Raw genomic sequence first — 10872 nt, 5'->3', positions numbered from 1 at the left:
CACAGAAGTATATGTCCCTTCCTCCATTTCTTGTGATATCCTCTCAACTCAAGTTACTCCCAACAATGTTAAATATAAAAAGAAGCAAATTTTGGACAAAACACAGTGTGATATATTGTTTCAAACATTCAAATGTGTATTTAACATTCTGAAAAGTTCAAATATTATTCTTTCTTATGAGTGATATAGCCGTGCAAATTAATCCACTGTGTCTCCCCTATGGAATTTTACTTACTGGACCACGGTCTGTAAAATCACCTTAATAAATAATTATTCTGTATTGTACAGTAGTCTTCTTCCTTCACCTTTAAGACACCACTTGTGATTGCAGTTACTAGCATAAACCATAAATCAGGTGTTTTATCCAATCATTTCATAATTCTCCTTCGTCCACAATATTTCTGTTGACCCTTTCAAATAGCTTCCCAATATTGGAATGCAGAAAATAAAATAAAATAACAATCGGATCTGGGTAATACCATTTAGATCTAAACAAAGATTATATTTATTCCATAATTCATTCATATATAAAAAAAATTAGATCTAAATGGTGTTACACTAGATCCATTTTTTCTTTTATTTTCTGCATACCAAATTAAAAACAACCAAGTTAAAAAACACAAATTGCTTCCACATGGAAAGGTAGTAACATACTATGTTAAGAAGACTCTGCAATGAGTGCTAACAATGTAAGGGAGAATACTGTAATAGTGTATTAACTTATGGAACCAGAAAGCAAACTGGTAACTGCGTACAAATTCAAAGTAGCAATTGGCAGGGGCAATAATGCAATTATGGAAACTGGACAAGGTATTCGGGCGCTTCAACTTGAGGGTGCCACTTCCGATTGAGTGCAGATGATGGAATCACAGTTTGTTATCCTACTACGAGGTTCCCATTTCCCCCTTTTTTTCAGAAATCTTAATTGCACACATTTGCAAATGTATGGAAAGCCACCTGCCACTTCACAGCACTTCCTAACTCTAAACAACGAGTCCCCATTTTTGGGCCATACATATGTGTTTGGTTTTTTCGTTGTTTTTTTAAAAAATTATTTATTTGTAGAGTTTGTCACACAGTAGACAGGTAAACAACTGTAGCCCAAGAGGGCAACACCAAGTTACATTGTGAATTGGATAACAGAGTAAAAAATAACAAGTCCACTTGGGGCAGATACAAAACATAAACAGATAGAAGAATTTCACACAAAATATAAAAAGTAACCTTAAAGGGATGTTGGAGAGTGTGGTGTTGTATGCAGTAGTGATGGCGTGGGAAAGGGGAGAGGTGGGGGGGTTTAAGACCGGGTCTGGGCTCCCCGGCAGTCAGAGGTCAGACTGAATACAGCATTATGCAGCGAACACCCTAGACAGGACTGTTTACAGTAATAGGGCTAAAATATTCTGGGTTTGATCAGGTGGTGGATTGGAACTAAATGGTCCATTGTAGATGAACCAATCACCCCAAATTTTGGAGAATTTATGGGTTTTCTTAGTAGGGTACTTTGACATTTTCTCAATGGATGTTAAATGTCAGATTTTATTGAGTCGTCTGAGGGGGGGGTTTGGACTTTTCCAGTGTATCTGGCCGCTTTGAGGATCTGAACAGACAATTTCTCTGAGTGTTTGTCTAGGACCTCTATGGTGGAGCCAAGAAGAAAGGACCATGGGCACTTTGTAACTTGGACGGTTGTAATGGCGCTAATCAAGACAGCCACATCATCCCAGAATGAGGCTATTCCCAGGCAAGACCACCAGATGTGGATGAAAGACTCCCGTTCCCCCCAGCCCCTCTAACATAAGTCGGAAGTGGACCTGTAGATTTTCTTCAGCCGAGTAGGAACCAGTGGTAATAAATTTTGTAGGCACTTTCCTTAAGGGATGAGATGGAAATCTTAGAGACCCTCTCTCTAATTGTGTCCCATGAAATGAAGCTTGCAGTAGTCCCATATCTGACAGGTGAGTAAAGCAACTGGATGAGATTGCAGTGAGAGAGGTCTATCGTCCACTGTGCTTCCCAAGGCCGAGCCCAGGGATGCCACTTGGAAGCACGAAGACTCCAAATCAATCCACCTAGGGCCATGTCTTTTTGTAAACCATGCCACCGCTTGTCTCAGGTGAGTAGCAATGTAGCATAAGTGGATGTCCGGAAAGCCCCTGCCACCATTAACCGTCACCCTATGCAAAGTGGAAAAACTAGTATGCGGGGGTTTATGCTGCCACACAAACTGAGAGAACCAGCGATCTAGTTGAATGAGGGTGGACCAGGGCACCTGCATTGGGAGGGTCTGGAAAATATAAAGCAAGTGGGGCAGGATATTCATTTTAAGGGCAACACAACCAGAGCAGATCTACCTTAATTGTTTTGATTATGGCCGGGAAATTGTCTGCATACAGAGAAATATAATGGGCGGTAATAAAGACACCTAGGCATTTTATCTTAGACTGACGCCAGGAGAAGATGATGTTACTTTTAAGGAGACCCATTGTTGTGGGAGGTATCTGGAGAACAAGGGATTCACATGTGTTTTTAAATTGAGAGCGAACTTACCAAGAGTTACCCCAAACTCCTCCAATTGGCAATATGGCACCAGCACTCCCCATCAGCTACTGACACCATGCCTCTCAAACAAACAATACAGAAATGGAAGTTGCTCAATCAATTTATAGGTTCATAGCAGATGCTTAAAAAGGTGGGGTTATTCAACAAGGAACAAATACAGAGAAAAATCTCCCAGCACACTGCTATAACCAGCAAAGAAGTTGTAATTTCTAATTGTACATAAAAATGCAGAAGTCTCAGTTGCACACATTTGCAAATGTGTGCAGCTGGATGTATGAATTAAGCCCCCTGAGGGCAAATTTGGCATACCTGATACAGGCCGTGCCAGGGAATGTTGTTTTCCCCCTGAACAGGGCTGAGGGAATATGGTGTTTCTTGCTCTAACTGGCTCTGCCAGATGAGAGTGAAGACTCCAGGGGTCCTTGATGATAGGTCCCTGGTTTTGTTTTTTTACAGAGGTTTTTTCTTTTCTTTTTTTTTTTTAAACGTTAAAAAAAGTTTAGATTTTTGTCACACAGTATACAAATATCTGGCATGGTCCAAAGTGGACATAAAGGATAGTACAAATTATAAACAAGATTGATCCCAAATAGAACATTTCCATAACATAAATAGGTATATGGGATACGTTGACAGGGATCAGGTGCAAAATCTGTAAGAGGTGTGAGGGTGTGACAGCATATATGGTGAGAAAGGAGGCAGTAAAAGGGGGGAGGGGAGAAGGAGTTGAGACCTATCCCAAAAACCCCAGTGATCGACAGAGCAAAGTAAAAAGCGGCTATCAGCATACTCAATACTATTCACAGGAACAGGGCTGATCTAATCTGAATTTGGTCAGGTGCTGGGTTGGGACCTGAGAGACTATTGTAGATGAACCAATCACTACAGATTTTGGAGAATACGTGGGTTTTCTTATTTAGATATGCTGAGATTTTTCCATGGACCCCAAATACCAGATATTACTGAGAAGTTGCTGTCTGGAAGGACGGTCTGGATTTTTCCTGTGATTCGCAACCAGGCATCTAGCCATGTTGAGGATCTGAATAGACAGCTTCTCCGAGTACTTATTTAGGATCTCAATAGGTGAGCCAAGGAGGAAAGACCATGGACATTTGGAGATTTGGACACTAGTAATGTCACTGATCAGAGCGGCAACATCATCCCAGAAAGAAGCAATTCTTGGGCAAGACCACCAGATGTGGAGGAAGGACCCCTGTTTCCCACAGCCCCTCCAACACAAATCAGAAATGGACCTGTATATTCTCTTCAGGCAGGTAGGAACTAGGTATCAACAGTAATATATTTTGCAAGTGTTTTTCCTTGACAAGGGATGAGATGGAAGTTTTGGAGACCCTCTCTCAAATTGTTGCCCATGTATTCTCATCTGGCAGTCTGCCCAAATCAGCCTCCCACCTGAGTTTTTGGATGTGGGTATCGGGTTGCTTAGAGGAGGTGAGAAGACTATATAAAGTGAAAATGATTCCCCTTTGTAGAGGTGAATGCACGCATAAAGACTCAAAGGGAGTTAGAGGTCTAGTGGTATTGGACTTAGGCAGGGAGTGGACATAGTGTCTCGCCTGAAGGTAAGCGAACAGACTAATATTAGAGAATTCATATTTCTCCCACAACAGCGGCGTAGAGTACATTGGTCCTCATTTAAGACGTCCCCCACCATCCCAATACCTCCTCCTGCCAGACCTTAAAATGAGAGAGGCATTGCCCCGGGATAAAGGCTGGATTGTCCCAGAGAGGTGTTATAGGAGAGGGTGTTGTGGTGGTCTTGAAGTAAAACTTGCAATAGTCCCATATCTGAAAGGTGGAGTGGCAACTGGGTGAGATTTTAATAGAAGTGGTGTGTCGACCATTGGAACCCTCAAAACTGAGCATAGAGATGGTGTGCGGAAACAGGAGGACATCAGATCAATCCACTGACGGTCCTGGCTTTTTGTAAACCACACCACGTCTTGACTCGTGAGTAAATGTCCAGAAAGACCATGCCGCCGCCAACCATCGCCCTGAGCAGAGTGGAGAAGCTAATGCACAGGGGCTTATGCTGCTTAAGCATGAGGATCTTGGCCATTGGTTCGGTTGATCATGTGACCCTGTGCTTAGAGCTCTGTGACACTTAGAATTATGTGCAACATATTTTTTTTTTATGTCAACATGTTCTTTGGGAGGCTGTCACCACCTGCTAGCTGTTGCTAGATGATAAACCCTCCCAAGGAACAAACCACACATTTATGTTCACTTTGCCCAGTAGTATTCAGTGGAACTTATCTGGTTAATGGCATTAGGAGGTGCTGCTAATATAAGCCCTGATAACAGTGGCAGATCATGATAATGCACAATACCAGAGTGACATCGCTGTTTTAAGGTAAACTGACCACAATACTATCTACAACAGGGCATACATAAGTACTTCCATTCTATGACAGCGGAAACACTTAGAGGTATATTTACTATGCGGTGGTTCCTTAGAACCACTGATTCCTGACGCATTAAAGTCATTCTATTCAAACGGCAATTTATTAACAACAAAACCTGATGTACTTTGTCTTTAATAAAAGTGCCATTTTAAAAAATGACTTCAAAGCACCAGGAATCGGCAGTTCTACGGAATATAGTAAATATACCCTGTAGACTGAGCGCATTATCAGCCCACTTATTACTTCAGACATGAAGGAGTTGAAGGATATCCTGTTGGAAGGTATATAATTAATTTTAAATAACTTTTGGTTTGGACCCATTCTACATACAGAAAACCAATAAATCGCGGTGTCTTTTTGGGATACAGGGAGGAGGCATCGGTGTGGTCCAGTCCCACCTTTGGCACAAACCTGGTGCCATAGCATCGCTAAATAAATGATATACTATTAGTTTGGAAGGGAGCTATAGAATCTTTGAATTCCTTCTGTAAATATCTCAATATTAACTTAACATATAACATTAGTAACGTCACTGTTCATTTTTGGATTTGACTCTGTGTTGAAGGGAAGTTATACTCCTCTAACTATATGAAACCCACACATTCTAATTAATTTATTCCAATTACTAGCAGCCATCACTATAACTGGCTGATAAGTGTACCATATAGACAATTGTTAAAAGTGAGATGCAACTCCTCAGAACAGAAGAATATTGAAAATTAAGCAAATATAATGAATCAATTTTTAAGTAAAAGCTATAAGAAAGAAAGTATAGATAAAGCAGTTGAGGGTGCAAGGAGAATGAAAATAAATGATTTACTAACTAAATGGAACACAGAAAAGGGAAGTTTGAATAATACGATTCTATTCATTATGCTGTATAACCAACAACATAAACTGGTACAAAAAATAATTAGAAAACTTTGATCATTCCTTGTAAAAGATTCTTCCTTGAAAGTGAGGATAACTGATAAACCCATAACGCTCTATAGAAGAGTTTGATTTAAACTTTTTGGGGTAAAAGTTGCCTATAGCAACCAGATTGTAGAAAGTACTAAATAAATGATTACTAGAATCTGGTTGGTTGCTATAAGCAACATCTTCACTTTTCAAACCTGCCAGAAACTCACAGATTGATACATTTACCCCTTTATCTGCACATTGTAAGGAGGCACAGTGGGGATCCAAATCCCATCTTTAAGTTTTGCAGTATTAAGGCTCGGTACACACTACAGTTTTCTCACCTGATTATAGGGCCAATCACACGATAAACAACCGTTCGACTCAATATCGCATTTGTGTGTACGCTCTAACAATGAACCATTATCATTCCAAAGCACATCGGATTGTCTCATTTGATTTTATAAATGGACTAAAAATCTTGTTTAATGATGTAACAATATTGTTCCTATTCTGCAGTGTGTATGTACCCATGACCAGCAGTGTAGTCAGATCTCTATGGAGTGTGCAGATTCACGATCTTTTCATCCAATGGTTATGACAGATGAAGAGCACAGAGCATAAGGTAAATCTTGTAAAATATGTATAGTGTGTACACTTGAATTGGCATGCTGATCAGGACATGTTTTTTTTTTCAGTCATTGGTAATATCTTTAATGATATCGCATTGGGAGAAATTTTCTGTAGTGTGTACCCAGCCTAAAATAGTAGAAGGAGACTGGAAAAAGAGTGATAATAAGGACACATTAGCAAGTTTGGGGATGAAGTTAATTTATAAAATGGTATACACTCTAAAGCAGGCCTGGCCAACATGTAGCCCTCCAGGTGTTTTGAAACTACATATCCCAGCATGCCCTGGCAGTTATTGGCTGGCTATCTACTGCAAGCATGCTGGGGCTTGTAGTTTCACAACATCTGGAGAGCCACAAGTTGGCCAGGCCTGCAGTAAAGGTTTAATCCATACTTGCCCACTTTCTTCAGCTCCCTTCCGGGAGCCAGCCAGTGGAGGTGGGCGTGAGGGGGGCGGGACGGCCAAAATTGTGTCATTTTGGCCCCGCCCTCTGTGACGTTGTCGAAGTCAGCAAATTGGATAAAGTCATTTCAATTAAAGTCAAGCAAACTTGGTTGTCTTTGTCTGAAAAGATGCGTACGGTACGCTACGACGAATAAGGGCATGCTACGGCGTGGAAGGGCGTACGCAGCTGCAACACGTGGCAGCTACAGTATTTGGTCTTTTATCATACATTCGCACAAACACGCATACTTGTAAAATAGTACACATTAATGGTAGTTGCAACACATAGTCATTTATGTCGAAATATAGTAGTATTTATGTTATATATTATAAGTTATATGCACATTAGTGAAATATATGGAACAGGTTGAAGGAATCATATCATGTGTGGTATCATAATAAACCTCTTAACATTTGCTACTGTTTGGTTGACTCTGCGAAGGAATCGCAGAGTGCATACACAAGTTATGAATGATAGGGAATTATGAACTACTTAAGACTAAGGAATCTTGGCGGGAAGAGCAGAGCATACCCCCTGGAGAGATGACCCCCTCCTTTGGATTCTTTAGTATGAACTAGCCAATGATGACAACTCCTTGGACCTTCCTGAAACCTCGACCAATAGAAGCAAGCTATACCATCTCCACTGTATTACTGTATTTCTGTGTGCATATAAGCAGCAGCTTCTCATCTAGTGTTCAGACATCTTGTCCCCAGATTTCAGAATTGAATGACTGCACACTGGATCCAGAGCGCCTGCGATAAGTAACGGCTGTATTTATTATCACTTCGCTTGAACATATTATACTACTTTTTGCGAATAAATCTTTGTGTGTTGGAAACACAAATCGAGGTTCGACAATCCTTATTGGTTAGCGACAATACGCACTTAACAATTTGGGGGCTCGTGAGCTTTGGAGGTTTCATTGCCGATGATATGCAAGACCAACGGATTTCGGTTCCTCAACAAAGGGTGGAGACGCATCATAAACGGGTAAGAACGCAATGTGTTCAAAACCTGAATTTTACTCTGTGTTGTGAAACCGAATGTCCGTTTTGCATTGTCTAGGGCACGCTAACTAGAACCTAGGGACAAAAGAGAAAACTGTTTCTTTTTACTGTCATTGTGCGTTTTAACTGTGTTGCATTGATTAGCATATATGTATTTCCTGCTGTGCGTACGCGAACTTCCGGTTTATTTGCCACGTGGTTAAACAATCATCTTGATAGTTATTATATGTGCATAGTATAATTACTTGTGAAAACCTCTGAGACATTATTACTGTTGTTGGGAACTTTTGATTTTCTGCGCAGAAAAGGTGTATAGTGTGTGATTTTGTAACGTAGATACACTGTTTTACTATTCATTGTGCTCAGTTGCTGTCTGATGAGGCGGATTGCCCAACTGAAGGACGGTATACAGGGCAGGTATACCGAATGCGAAAACCAGGTTTTCGCAAAGCGCTACCAATAGATCGCAAGGTTTGCTAATAATTAGTATTGGTAGGCAGTGCGATCTAACCTCACCGTTAGTGCGAATTGGTGAAGCAGCTAGGAGGAATTATACTGGAAAGGCAGGTTGATTTTATCAACTTGCGCTCCCAGCGATAATAAACTCAACAGGAATTTGAGATAGCCTGGCTATCGAGGAACTATTTCTGTGTTAGGGATTCTTGTTCGGAACAAGAGTAAGCGAGTGGACGCGGCTATTTGGAAATACGTTCACTGGGCATTAGAGATCTCTAGCGGTGATTGTAGCAACAGGGTTGCAATTGTTGGGTGGAAAGAACAGAGCATTGCGGTGTGTCTGTGTTCCACATAGAAGAGTATTGTTGGCAGGAAGGAACAGAGCATTGCGGTGTGTCTGTGTTTCGTGCTGAAGGTATTGTTTAACATGGGTGCTAAGCATACATTAGAGATGGCCAGTGTACTGCCTAAGGAAGGGCCTATTGGTTCAGCGAGATTTCTCATGTGTAAGAAATATGGTGCATACGCAACTGCGTATTGCGACATGTGGGTCAAGATGACCAAAGATTGTGAAAGGCCTTTCCCAACAATAGGGAGTTTTAATGCAGAGGTACTAAATACTGTAAAAGATAAAGTATGGTTGATTAAGTCAACGAAAAAGAGAAATAGAAATAATGATTGTTTAAAATTGTGGCAAATGGAAGGTAACACGTGACAGAGCAGCGAATGCACAGCAGAAGTAGGCGTGGCGAAAAGCACGCGCACAACGGAAGTAGCCATTGAGAAGCGTGGCGAACGCAGCGCAAGCGTGCCCCCGCCACCTTATGTGGCGGGAGCGATAAGTACAGCCGTTATTAAAACTGAAAATAGGAAAATTGCTAAGTTGTATCCTGTTTTGAGCCAGTTTAAAACAAGTGTATCAGAAGACGAAGATGAACCCACTGTGATTTCGGCCATTGCTCATGCTGTTAATATGCTAGAGGTTCAGCGTAAGTATGGGAAAGGAGCAATTGCTGAGATAGGTGAGAGTAGTGTGATCACTAGGAGTGATAGCGTTCTAAATCTTGAAACAGCAGATCCGGTAGTGACTTCTGAAACCAGTGAACCAGTGGGTGCATACCCAGTCCGCACAATATCAGTTCCCAATGGGAAACCGGAGAAGGATGGTGTAGTTCCTTTAAGAAATGTTACAATGCATTGTCCCTGGACTAGATCAGAATTACGTTCCATTATGACTGAATTCCCAGATCCTAGAAAAGAGTTGGCAAAGTGTCAGAAATTTATTAAAGACTTAGGAAATGCACACGAACCAACCGATAAGGATTGGCGTGTAGTATTGAGGGCGTGTCTCCCTCCCCATACTGACATACAAAAATGTATTAAAGATTGTTTGTTGAAGATGACACCTTGACTGATGAGATTAACCAAGAAAATATAGAACAAATTGTCAAACATTTAGCCATCTATTTTCCAGTAGTAGTAAATTGGAGTAAGATTTTCACCATAAAACAAAAGGATAGTGAAACAGCCTCAGATTACTTTGCTAGAGCTATAGCAACGATAACACGGTTTACTGGGATATCCAACATAGGTGAGGATCCACATCACAGAGAGGTAGCTGTAGGAGTATTAATGGATGGCCTTAGAGAAAATTTAAAGACGAGAGTACAAACCACATTACCTAATTGGAGAGGCATCACAGTAGATTCTCTTAGGGAGTCTGCTGTGGAGCATGACAAAAACCTTTTTCGAAAAAAGGAAGAGAAAAGTGATAGGTTAATGACGGTAAGTATACAGGCTCTAGAGGGGATGCATACACGACCACCAGCATACAACCCACATAATAAGAAATATAGAATAATCAGATGTTTCAAGTGTAACGAAGAAGGCCATTTCGTAAGAGATTGTAAAAAAGCAAGACAGGATACACATATGGATATGGAATCATATAGGTATCCTCCACGGAGAAACACACATAGGCAAGAGAACACACAGTTACCTGCACATGTTATAGCAGCAAATGCTGCACGGGAAAGCAATAGTCAGCGCTAGGGGTCAGGTCATACCTGTAGTCTACAGCCAGTGAGGTTAACTGAGAGTCTGAGAGAAGAATCAACAATGATAGTTGACATAGCTGGTAGGAAACAAACCCTTCTTGTAGATACAGGGGTGGCCCGATCTGTGATAACCTCTCCTCTCAATCTACAGGTGACCAATAAAACCATTCCAGCCATGGGGGTAATGGGAAAAGTGTTGCATTATCCACTAACTAAACCCGCTGAAGTTACTATTGGGCCCCTGCATACCAAGCATTCGTTTCTCTTGGATGCGACGGCTCCTACTAACTTGCTGGAAAGAGACTTGTTATGTAAAATGGGATGTGTCATATACTGTACTTCAGATGGTGTGTTCTTAGATATACCGGAGAAGATCGCACATGAG

Source organism: Mixophyes fleayi, chromosome 2 (genome assembly GCF_038048845.1).
Source record: "Mixophyes fleayi isolate aMixFle1 chromosome 2, aMixFle1.hap1, whole genome shotgun sequence".
NCBI lineage: Eukaryota > Metazoa > Chordata > Amphibia > Anura > Limnodynastidae > Mixophyes > Mixophyes fleayi.
The sequence above is the reverse complement of the archived record's forward strand: the minus strand, read 5'-3'. Positions refer to the sequence as shown.